Below are 12,624 nucleotides of genomic sequence, written 5' to 3'. Positions count from 1 at the left end.
ATGGAAGAAAGGAGGGATTCATGGATCCAAGCTGTCTGCAATCCTTACAAGGAAAGGTTAAGAATAATTTTGTATTTTAAAGAAAAATCTAGGGGATTAAAACTATATCCTTCATGAGAAAGCAGCCTCAGAAATTAACATTCACAAAGAAGAGCAGGCATGACTGACCTTGGTATAAAACCAATTCCCCACACCAGGGGGTGGGTTGGATTTGCACAAAGTACAAGGCTGTCTCTGTGTAGTGGAGGACATGCCAGAGTCTCATTGCCAGGAGATATAGATGCTGCATATCTGCCTACATCATGGGGAAATATCAGACAGACTGACCTAGGCAGTTGTCACACACTCTGCCTGTGTTTTGCCAACTCTGTTCCCATTCCAGCTACAGCAGGAGCTGGTGCAGGAAAGTCAGTCTGAGTCATACCAGCCACATCAGCATGTGAGGGTGTTCTACAAAAGGAGCAACACAAATCTGCACATCTACAGCCCAGATGCTTCAAACTGATTTTGGGAAGTGATCTGGATGACCGTGAGATTTTTAGACACCAGTACAATGAAAGGGTGTAGACATTGTCTCTGTTTGTTTTCAAAGGTTTGATGTTCTCATGAATAATATATAGCTGTGTCCTTCATATTTTGCTCTGTTCTGTGTACTCAAATTATCTGGGATGTTTCTTTTGCCTGTAAAAAATAGTGTGACATTGAATAATGACTGATCTGCACAGGACTGCTGCCATAGCTTGTGCCCAGATTTTGCTTTGCTGGTCTGTAGTTGTAGTTGTGCTCCTTTTTATGTGTTGGTCTGCCTTTTTGGACAATTGCCACCCATTGATACCAAAAAGGAACAGTCAGACTGACCTGCCTTTTTACTAAGTGCCAAGGAAAGAGCTAAGTGCAAGATTACTGTTGTAGCTCCAAGCAGGAACTAACACATGCACCACTGCATGTTTTTGGTTTTTTTTTTTCTGGAGTGCCTGCTTGATAAAGGTCTTTCAACAGCATTAGCTTTTATAAGACCTGGCTGGGTCTTGGAAAGAACAATACTGGAGCTCAACAGGAAACATTTGAGGACTTTATAAAATGGTGTGGATGACTCTGTTCAAGAGAAATGTGTGAAATATTAGGATCACAAACCGTTTTTAGAAAGGGACAGTAATTATGACAATAACTCTTTTGTACTTGAGCTACTTTAGTATCTGTAGGCTGGATGAGGTTTGACAGCAGTGCCATATGAAAAAATGTTTGTCTAGGGACTACTGTAAGGTATAAGTTCTTCTGATGGCATATTTGATCTCCACATCTATTTGTGAAGATTTTTTGGAAATATTTTCTTTGACTAAAACCTTCTACACTCTTCTGCCAGAAGTCAATAAAAAGCATTTGATGATCTATGACAATCACAGAGCACAAATAAATGACACAAGTATGATGTCATTTTTCTCAGTCTGAAGCAGGCAACATCAATCACAGAAAATCTGAGGTAGACAGAAGATTTTGGGGCTGAAGGAAGTCTGTGGGTTGTTCTGAAGCAGCTTCCTTAGAATAAGGAATAAGGAAGACTGATTGTGATTTTCAGAAGTCTCCAGGAAAGCCTGTAACTGCATTTATGGTAACTGCAATGGGTGCTCATGTCCAAGACATGATGATTGTTTAGACATTTTGTACCTCTCTAGCCCTAACTCTCAAACAAAATTTGTGGATTTTGGAGGTTTCATAAATGCCACCAAAGTGACAGATAACAACTTGTATCCCTGTAGCAGTTCTGCTACTCTTTGCTGTGCTGTATCTGCCTCATTCCCAGTATTTCCAACTTGTTCATTTGTTTTCTGCCTCTCACCCAGATATCTGAACTCTGGTGCAGTTTCAAAATTTAAAAAGCATCTGTGATTTTTGGAACTTGTGGAATGGTTTGAATATTTTAATGCTCTTTCTACAGTTTTCAGTGTCAATAAAACTGTCATAGACTTTAAGAGGACAAATTTATCTTTATAAAAGATCTGCAGGCATTGGCAGCAAAGATAGCAAGTGAACTGGCTTATCCAAAATTAGTCAGATTTTATTTTGACATTTTAAATGCAACACATTAATACCAAGTACAGATATCCTAATGTAGACTTTTAAAAAATTTTTGGCATGCAAATGACTTTGGTCCATCAGTTGTAACTTATGATTCATATGGTCCTGTGATCACAGGATTCAGAAGCTTTCTGCATGATTTTATCTTAATTCCTGTCCAGTTTTCTGCTAACCAGGACTTTCAGGAGCTTGTTGTCATTGACTTTTTAAATTTTCCTTGATAGGGTTCCATCTGGTGAAAGGAAGTGCCTTGCTATTGAAACCTCAAGATCAGAAAATTGCTTAATGATTATCAGGCAAGTAATGACATGTCAGCATGCAGTTTTTGGTCATTTGTTTTTTTCTGGTGAGAGTTAAAGGCTTAACTTTTTATTCTCTTTAGAATGACCTACTCAAAAGTAAGGAGTGCTGACCATGTGAATTGTGACATGATTGTGTCACATCCACTACCAGCCTTGAGGGATAAGTTACCAGCTTTCATTGATAGCTCCTTGTCAGCAAACAACATGTTTCATGGGGAAAGCATACAATCTCTAGGTAAAAGTTAGCCTTTAAAATTACATCTACAGGGGCAGATTTTTCGTGGGAAGTTAGAAGTCAGGTAAAAATGGCTGGATTATCTATTGGTGCCACTGCTAAAATGCAGCATCAAATACATTTCCACCCTGTATGAAAATTGATTGATGCATCTTTCCCTTCTGTGCACATCTGATTTGGAGATACAGATGGTTCTTCTCTATAGCCTCCCATGTTTCTTGCTAGGCTGTAAATTCTTCAAGCAGAATCTTTATCTTGTCTGTCTAGCTTCATTTTATGATTGTTTCTGTTTCCAAAGGTGATACTTCTTTTTAAATATTGTATTCTGAGAGCCTGAACATACCTAAGAGACATAATTAAAATATTTACCTACAGTATGGCTTGCTTTAGATTAAAAAGTCTTTTGCATGTAATACACTACCAATAAACCACCATACATTTTGGATGCTCTGTTCTCCATTTTCTCTCCTTCCTTCCCCCATTAGCAAGGAGAATTTGCACTTTGTACCTCTTGTGGCACCTTTGTAAGAGGCATCTTAAAGGTTACTCCTAGAGCCTGGCTAAATGTTACCTGGTCTTTAGGGGCAGTGACAAATATTACCATTCATGTAGAGCTGGAAATTTTTACTTTAAGTCTGGCAAACCTTATGGTAATAAATAAGAAATACTTTACCACTAATATTTCATTTTATGCTTTCAAGTACACCTGTTCACCTGTGCTTTACAATATAAATTAAACATTAGCAGCTTCTCATTGGTATCATAGGACTTCTGGGAACATCAGGTTTCAGGAAAAATTATTTAGGTTGGTTTCTGGACGAGTTTTCAAAATCACAGAGGCTGAATGTCTCAGGGATACAGTGTGGGACAGTGCACCTTTGGCTTCTTGGTTTGAATTGGGAGCAGCTGAAATTTTTTAACTTTAAATAGTGCCTTAAGTTACAAGGCAAATTTAGAAACTTGCAGTTGTAGCAACAAGCCTTGATGGTACTACTGCCCTTCATTGGAGGAGTGGTGATGTGCATCAGCAGGGCATGTACTTTCCCAAATAGCCCTGGGGAGATGTATGGATTGAGGCCATCTGAGCTGAGCACTGTGGAAGGCAGGAATTCACACCTGGAGAGGCTGGCTGGTGAGTAGCCATGGGAGGGGGGTGAGCAGTGATCTTGCTTAGCTATGACGTGCTGCAGGACTGTGTGTGTACTGCACACCCTCTGAGGAGACTGCAAGTGTTGCATGAGGAATCCTGCAGCCTGTGATACTTCTTTTGTTTCAAATTTGTGTAGGGTTTTAAAGAATGTAAACAGGTGTTGTGCTCTACCATGTCAATTTCAGATTGGCGTTGCTCTGAGTGGCATTGCTTTATAAAATGCTCTCTTTGCCTAATGACTTCAATTTCTCGCTAGTTGGGAGAACTTAATTTACAACGTGTATAGATATAAATAGTAGACATTTTAGATCAATGTAATTATGATTTTTTGAAGGTGCAAGGGCTAGCACAATATTTCTGGCTATGAAATTCTGTTCTGGTTCAGATATTTAAGCACATAAATGCCATCACATTTGTCTCATTTCAATGTGATGACAAAGAAGAATCACTAGCAAGGGAAACAAGATTTAAAGAGCAAGCCCAAATGCATCACAAATGCTAAAATAGTGTGACTTAAAGTGTGCTTATTAGATTTATTATCTTAAAATTGGCTTTTCAATATGTCTGTGGGTAATTCTTGCAATTTTGTTGCCACAACTGGGAAAATCATCCCATGATTTCCCACCTGTGTAAGTAGGATTTCTTAATTCATATTGAGTAATTTTTGTTCTTATATATGATTTTATAAGCCCAGGTTTACCTGGGCTAATTAGCTGGATATCTTGATATATTTGGATAGAGACCTTGACAACTGTTTGTCAATTGTTTGTTGTGCTCATACATGTATAAATACCTCTGTATATAACTGTGCTTTGAATTTTTTGTGAGTCTGGATAATTGTTTACATTAGCTGTAACACCTGAACAATCACACTGGGTGTTGTCTTTTTAGAGATAAATACTGTTTATGTATAGAGCCTCATTTCTCACTTTTTTTTTTTTTTTCATGGCTGAGACATATAATTTATGGGGAAATAATAGAATTTGGGAATATGGGTGCAAGGATTTAGATGATGAGGAAAGGCTGTGCATGGTTGTGCATTCTGAAAGGAAAGGAGCATTTGTGGTGTAACTGGATGGGACTTGGGAGAATTGGAGCGTGCAGCTGTTATTGTTCAGCTCTTTTAGGCCCTTCTTAGAGCCTTGACCATAACTAATTCTCACTAATGGGATGTAAGTAAACACCTTGACAGTAGGCTTGAAATGTCAACTTTCTGTTTCCTAGGTAAAAAATTTCAGAGCCCTGAGCTCGCCCTCTGATTTTTTTGATTGAATAACCTATGTCCATTCATATACAGATAAGTTTTTAGGGAGCCTAGCAGAGTTTGCTAAGGCATCGCTGAGAATAGAACAGTTTTTTCAGTCAGCTGTCTCCACCTGTGCATGTTCAATACCTTTGGAGCATGTCTGGCACACACAAATCTGTTTTCTGATGTGAAAAGAATATTTTACCAATACTTGATGCACAGGAGGGTGTTCTGCATGAGCCTATTTGTCTGAAAATAAAGGACAGTGGACAGGAGAAAAAGGTTGTGCCATTTAAATTTGTGTGATCTCTTCAGAGTCAGTTCTGGCTTTTTCACAACATGGTAGACCTTGCCTAGAGTTCAAACTGAATTGCACCAAAATTCAGTAGAAATGTAAATGAAAACTGTTGCAGCCGTGGGAATCACAGAGTCAACCTGCTCCAACACAAACTATTTCAAAAGCTGAGTGACAAATTCATGTCTGACACAAAATTTCTGAATATATGTAAGATATATCACATATTTTACTGGTAAAGTAATTTAAATAAATCTGAGCTGTGTCAGATCTGCAGGTTTATAACATGAGAGGCTAAAAAATTTAGGTAGTTTTTTCCATCTGTACGGAAGTTGGGATTTTTTAATGATATCTCTATATTTGTCTTACTCTCTTTTCCCTTGCTAATATTTTAGAAATCCTTGAATGCTCGACAGGGAAATTATTTGTTGTAGGCTTTGAAACACTGTACATGTTTCAGTGGAAATCTGTTCAGTCTACAATAGCTGGATTTTTATTGTCTAGGAATTATGAAAGAAATATTTAAGAAACTGTTTTGTATGCCACTTATACTTTAATCAATACATAAGAAGTTTTTATATTCTATTTTTTCCCCTGGCTATACAGGTCTGATACTTGCATTTGATCAAATGTTGTATAGAACTCTTCATTAAAAGTTCCAAAGGGAATGTTTTAGATACATGAAAAACCACAGAAGGCCTGGTCCAATATGGGTGTGGTGGTTTGACAGGAAATATGTTTTCTGAGATGCTGTGGTTAGGCCAATGGGTGCTCAGATTTTAATATTGGCACCTAATGTGGCCATTGGGACATTGGAGCCGCCTCTGAGAACACGGGGTTAAAGCAGGGCTCTGCCCTGGGAGGCTCTCTTGGGTTCCGGTCAGGGAAAGGTTCAGAGCTGCCCTGCCTGTCTGTGGGCTGGGCGGGGCAGGGGCAGCCATGTGGCCGGGTGAGGTAGGCCCAGGGGCAGCCATGTGGCCGGGTGAGGTAGGCCCAGGGGCAGCCATGTGGCCGGGTGAGGTAGGCCCAGGGGCAGCCATGGGGCCGGGTGAGGTAGGCCCAGGGGCAGCCATGGGGCCGGGTGAGGTAGGCCCAGGGGCAGCCATGGGGCCGGGTGAGGTAGGCCCAGGGGCAGCCATGGGGCCGGGTGAGGTAGGCCCAGGGGCAGCCATGGGGCCGGGTGAGGTAGGCCCAGGGGCAGCCATGGGGCCGGGTGAGGTAGGCCCAGGGGCAGCCATGGGGCCGGGTGAGGTAGGCCCAGGGGCAGCCATGGGGCCGGGTGAGGTAGGCCCAGGGGCAGCCATGCGGCCGGGTGAGGTAGGCCCAGGGGCAGCCATGCGGCCGGGTGAGGTAGGCCGGGCCCTGGACAGAGGGGAGGTGAAGGCCCCTGCAGGATGGAAGGGTGGAGGAGGAGCACTGAGAGGCATCGGGCAGCCACCACCCCCAGGAGAGACAGAGAGAGAGCCTGTGCTTGTGCTTGGCCGGCCGAGAAGGAGAAGGCGGGGGTGAGAGAAGGTGCCTGGCTGGGCAGCTGTGGGAGTTCGGGACAGAGCCTCAGATTTTTAACCCTTTTCTTGGATGATGGAAACCTTACAAATGCTATCCTCCTGGAGTTGGAAGAGAAGAGAGATATAGAGGACATAAGAGGAAATGGGCCACGAGAGAAATAAAGAACTCAGGTGGAAGAGATGATGGAGTAGCTTATGCTGGACTCTTTTTGTGTAGCCATGGACAGAGCCATGTTTCCTTGTGATACAGGGACTGCATTCTAGGGGGAGGCAATGCCTCAGGACCAAGAGGGTTCAGTGTTTGGTACCCCTCGGCCCCAGGGGGTGACAAATACGGGGGGGACAGATGTCCCAAAGTTGAGACTGTGCCTTTCTGGAGTGGGACAAAGCATCCTTAAAAGTCGACCCTAGAAGCAGCTCTGGTCCATGTTCAGTGGTGAGAGCGCTGGACATGAAAGGAAGAGGTCACCATTGGCACAAAAAGGACTCCTTCTCCTCTTGAACTGAGGATTGAGTGTTCTGAAGGTTGGTGCTGGACCGAGAGTCGATGACTTGGGGGATGCATTGTATTGGGGATTTGGTGGGGAGGAGGAGGAGATGTATTTGTGAAGTTTTCATTTTCCTTGTGTGTTTCTTTTTATTCTCCCTTTTCCTTGTAGTTTAGTTAATTTTTTTTTTTTCCTAAGTGGGAGGCTGCTTTGTTTATTCCTGGTCACATCTCACAGCAGAAACCAGGGAGAGGGTATTCTCATGGAGGCACTGGCATTGTGCCAGTGTCAAACCATGACAATGGGATAGCAATCTTACTTCTAAATGGCTTTTGGGATATTTTCCTTTAAAAGTAAAAAGGGAAGAAAACATCTTAGAAATGTCTTAGAAAAATTTCTGGTGTTTTGAATGCAAGCAATTTCTATGGGACCTTGCTGAAACTCTCAGGAGTTTGACTTTGCCCTGCTCTGACTAACTGGTGCATGTAGGGGGATAGAATATAAGAAAATAAAGGTAGTATAGAAAGTAATCTTACCCCTAAGAAGTTGCAACTGGGCTAATTATTAAAGATTAGGAGCAGGCCTGACTTTACAGGCCACAGCTGTAGCCAATGAGGAGAAGAGTGCTATAAAAGAGTGAATTGGTTGGTTCAGGGGGAACTGGAGTCAGTTGGCTGCTGTGGGAAGAAGGAAGAGTCAGTGCTCAGAGGAGCTGCCTGAGAGAAACAAGGAGGTACGAAACTCTTGTAATAAGGAGACAACAGTATGGAACCTTTGCAATATAATGACAACAGGTCCATCCAGGGATTTAGTGTGATGGCTTATCCCCAAACATATCTGTGGTCATGTCATCCAATCCTACATGCTGCATTTAGTAATGGAGTGATTCCTCTGATTGTTTTGGAGAGCTGGCAGCACTTCCCTCTGGGACAGAAAGGTTTTCCAGACTCCACTGCAAGAACCAACCCTTCTTTCTCCATATCCCTGTAGAAAATTTCTGTGGAATTCCATTACAGGGATTTGAGTGCCTGTCACTTCAAAGGCATTTCCAGCATCTAAGTATGGTCTCCCAATCAATAAAGTGAGTGGCTGGGGTGTGTGTTTGTTTGTTTGTTTTCCCCCTTGAAAACTTTACTCTTAAAATTCAATGAAATTCTTTGTGTTTCTGTTTTATGGCTGCTGGATGTTTCCATACAGTACTGGGGAGCAGTAGAGGATAGAACTCTGCTGCCCCATCATTTTGAAAGCACGCTGGCTGCGTGTCAACTGTTCTGATTTGCTGTCCAAAGGCAGTAATCCTTTACCAATTAAGTTTCATAGAGACGAGATGAGAGCTTGTGGTCAGGTATATAAATTAAAATGATGGTGCCTGGTAAAGGTCAGAGTCATAGAAAGCTCAAGGGAGTGTTGTTTATGGTGCAAAAGCAGTTTAAATACTGTAATTTAGCTTAACAGCGATGATTCACAGAGGGTCATCAGAAGGAAAGATAAAGCAAGAGGTGTTATATTAAATGAGGTGTGACCATCTGTTTCAATACTTGTGCAGAGAGTGGGATTAAGTTTACAGATACGTTGGTGTGACTGGTAGAGAGAGAATTTTGAATATGGAATTGGAAATTATGTTTGAGCTGCTGTAAAAAAGGGAAAAAAAATGAGATAAAAAGGCTGCTCACACAATCTAATCACACGTCCTGGTGCTTGAAGCTTCTCTGATTTCCTTTTGAGAGTCCCTGTTAATAGTTCTATTCAAAATGGGGGCACAAAAGTGCCTGTTGTGAACTCTGTTTTTGGGTCTACAACTGCATTTCATCTTTTAAACAGTTTGGTAAACTTGGTGTGGAAGGTTGTGCACTAGCTTGTTTTGTACAGCATTTGGCATTGTCCCTTCATAGCAGTACACATGTCAAGGAAGGAAAAGAATCCTTTGGTTGTAGCATATTGCAGATCAGCATGTGAAAAAATATGGCAAGATGTGCCTTATTTCTTTAGCTATATTTTGAGAATTAATGCAAATAAAGAAAACTGCATACTTGTTATTTCCAAAAATGAGTTACTTGGCATGAATATTATTAAAAATGTACTACTTTAGTGAGTTGAAATGATCAAAAAATGCTGTTCTGGTGTTGGGTGCATTTGTTAATTTAAACTCAGACCAGAATACCATCCTGGGAAGATGCTCCATGTTGACTATGATTTGTACAAGGGGAGTAAGATTATTAATAATGACACCCCAAACTAGCCACAGAAATACCCACCTGAAAAAATTAAAAGCAAATTGCACTCTATAATTTCTTCTTACACCACCACTCAGCTCAAACATGGTTTTTCAGGGATGTTTCCTCAGTTCACAAGTTGTCTGCAGGGGTGATGAAGAGAGTGGATAGTAGGAGCAAAGACAGAAATAGCAATAAGCAATTACAAGATTAATCATGCAGTGAACAATAACCATCCTAGTTTTTAAAATGCCATTCCAATCACAATTATAAACCCAATTCTCAATAGCCACTGCCCTCATCTCAGGAGTGCCAAGGATTGGACTGTTCTTTAATGGCTGGTGGATGTGAAGGATTCCTCAATGCTGTCTGTTAGGTGTGGGCCCAGTAAGTCTTGAAATTAGCCACGGAATTACACAGCAGGTCTTGTTTTTTAAAACCCACGGAGTGGGATTCCCCAACACATCACGTATTAAAGCACGTCAGAGTGTCTACACCAAGTCTCAGGGGGATCTCCAGGTCCCGTAGTACAGCTGATTTCCTTTGCACACAGAAACAAGTGTGAATGGGTTTGTTGAGGAGGTGTGTTCACATACTTCAAAGACTTGAGAAATACGGTTCTCCTTGATCACATCCTCTTATAGCTGAAAGAATTTTATCGCTAATGCTCCTGCCTTGCTGGTTAGTTCATAAGCCACAAAATATTAACTGTTAAGAGTTCCCTCACTTGCAACTGCTTCTTTCAATCTTCAGTGGAAGAGTGCAGCTATAACCTAGAAAAAGAAAACAATATGAACTTCCCTGCAAGTTACCCCTTAGTGATTAAAGTTGTTTAACTGCTTCAGTTTGGTCTCTCTCAGGTGGAGTTTTAACTTCTCTTTCACTAAGTGCTTGCTGCACTGTTCTTGTATTATCCCCCATTTTACAGGGGAGTCTCCTCCATGTAATGTCATGTCTGGAGACAGTGAGGCTGTTTGTGAGAGCTGACAAGCACTTCTACTTGTGATTTAGGGAATGCTTAAACTGGATTGCTTTTAGGGTCAAGATTACCATTCTTCTGCTTCTCACCCAGAAGCCATGAATTAGGCTTCTCATTTTGGCAAATAACACTTGCTCTGTTTACTCTAGTGATTTTTTACTCTGCTGTCCAGGAAGTACACCCAGGTTCTTGGCATTCCACTGCATTTATATTGAATGGATTTGAATCTCACCTGATTTATGGCCAGTCTTGGATGTCTCGGTAGGTGTTTTAGTAGCTGTTTGCTAGCCCTGGTAATAGTTTATGGTTTCAGTCTTAATTAAGCGTTAGCATGCTACCTCTTCATCATCAGATGTCAATACAAACGTTACAGTTTGCTCTTTATTAGAACAGACTCATTCACCATCTCTAAGCACCTCCACTGAACACGAAAGGTGTGAGTTACTAGACCTTGTTTCAGAGAACATTACTGTCCCATTACATCCTATGAGATTCTCTCTCTCTCTCTCTGTCTCATGCGTACCACAAAGTTCCACCTGGAGATTTTGGACATGATCATGCTTGGCTGCAAGCAGTGCAACACCTGTTTTTGAGCTCAGCAGCAAGCAATGCCTCTGTCTGCAGCTTTTTAAAAATTTTCCTCAATTTACTTAAAGTGCAATTATTTCACCAAATCTTCTAAAGATAGTATTATTTCATGTTCAGATTTCTTGAGTAACCGATTGCTTATTTTCCCAATGTTTTGCCCATACTTTCTGGGAGTGTGACAGCATGGAGGGAGGGGCATTTGACATTCCCTACTCTTTCCCTCCTGCTGACAGCACAGGCAGGGATCAGGCTTGAATTAAATGGCATGGGTCTCTCCAAACATACAACAGTTCTTTGCATGAAGCCCCACTTTCACACAAGCCAGTCTGTCATGGCTGCATTCACTGCCTTCTCCTGTCAGTGTTGTGACTTGGAGTTGGGCTTGCCTTCTGATTCCTGCAGTCAGAACTGCTGCAGTTGGCAGAAGTAAAGTCTTGGATTCATCCTCCCAGAGGTATAGGGAAAAGAGGAAATACTGCTGTATCAGTGCTTTGTACTACTGAGACAGCTACCTGCAAGAAAAATATTAATACGTTTAGTGCTGTCTGTTCTAAAACTGTTGCCTCTGTAGAGAAAGGGTGGGAAAACCAGGAGTCTGCAATCTCAATAAATTATTGTTATTCTAGGGTGGCTTGTTAGTTTGAATGATCCTATTAACAGTGGGCACAAAAAACAGCATTTGGATGTGAGAACATTAAAGTGCTTATTATCTTTTATTGTGCAAAGATTGTGCTGGATAAAATAGTTGTGCTTTGTCTTTGACCTAGGTTAGTGGAGAAAATTCAGTCCAAATTTCATAACAATGTAATGAGGTGTTCAGGTCCTGTGGGGGCAGAAGTGAGAGAGACTGAACTTTACTATTTTTGTAAGCCTAACAATGAATTTGTGGGGATGTGAGGCTGTATGCAAACTCATGTTGTCTGGGATTCTATCACATATTCAGTTCTATTATCTGTTTCAGAGACCCAAAACTCCTTCAAACTTTATTTTGGAGGACAGAAACTGTACACATTGGTCCACCTTCCATCTCTGGCTATGGAAGAGGGAAAAGAGGAGAGTTTTATGTGGTCACTTCTATAGTTTTGTATTAGATCTCCCTCTGCAAACATAGCTCTTCTCTAATTCATAATTTGACCTGCCTGGTGCTGAGTGATCCCAGAGGTGGGAAAAGTGGCCAAATAGTTCAAGACTCCTTTTATAACACCTTGCATTTCAGAGATATACCAAATATACTGAGTACTTCTTGTGATCTGGATCAAGCTGTCTTGTCCAGATCTGGTAACTCATTTTAGTATATACAAACATAATTTCTTTCAGTTGCTGCGATAATCCCACCAAAAATCAAAATTCTTTGGTGGCAGAGCTTTCAAACCCATCTGTGGAAATACTAGGGGTTTGTTTGTGTGTTTTTATTTCCTGAGAGTGAGTAGATATTCCTTGAGGTACAGAAGAAATGCGAAAAATAATGGCTTTGCTTGGAAGCTGCAACACACCCCTGGTTGCAGATGTGCAGCATTTGATAAAGGACTTGTTAAACTGTAGGA

Source organism: Agelaius tricolor, unplaced genomic scaffold, assembly GCF_023055355.1.
Source record: "Agelaius tricolor isolate 1412-34295 unplaced genomic scaffold, bAgeTri1.0.p SCAF_8, whole genome shotgun sequence".
Lineage (NCBI taxonomy): Eukaryota > Metazoa > Chordata > Aves > Passeriformes > Icteridae > Agelaius > Agelaius tricolor.
Note: the sequence above shows the minus strand (reverse complement) of the source record.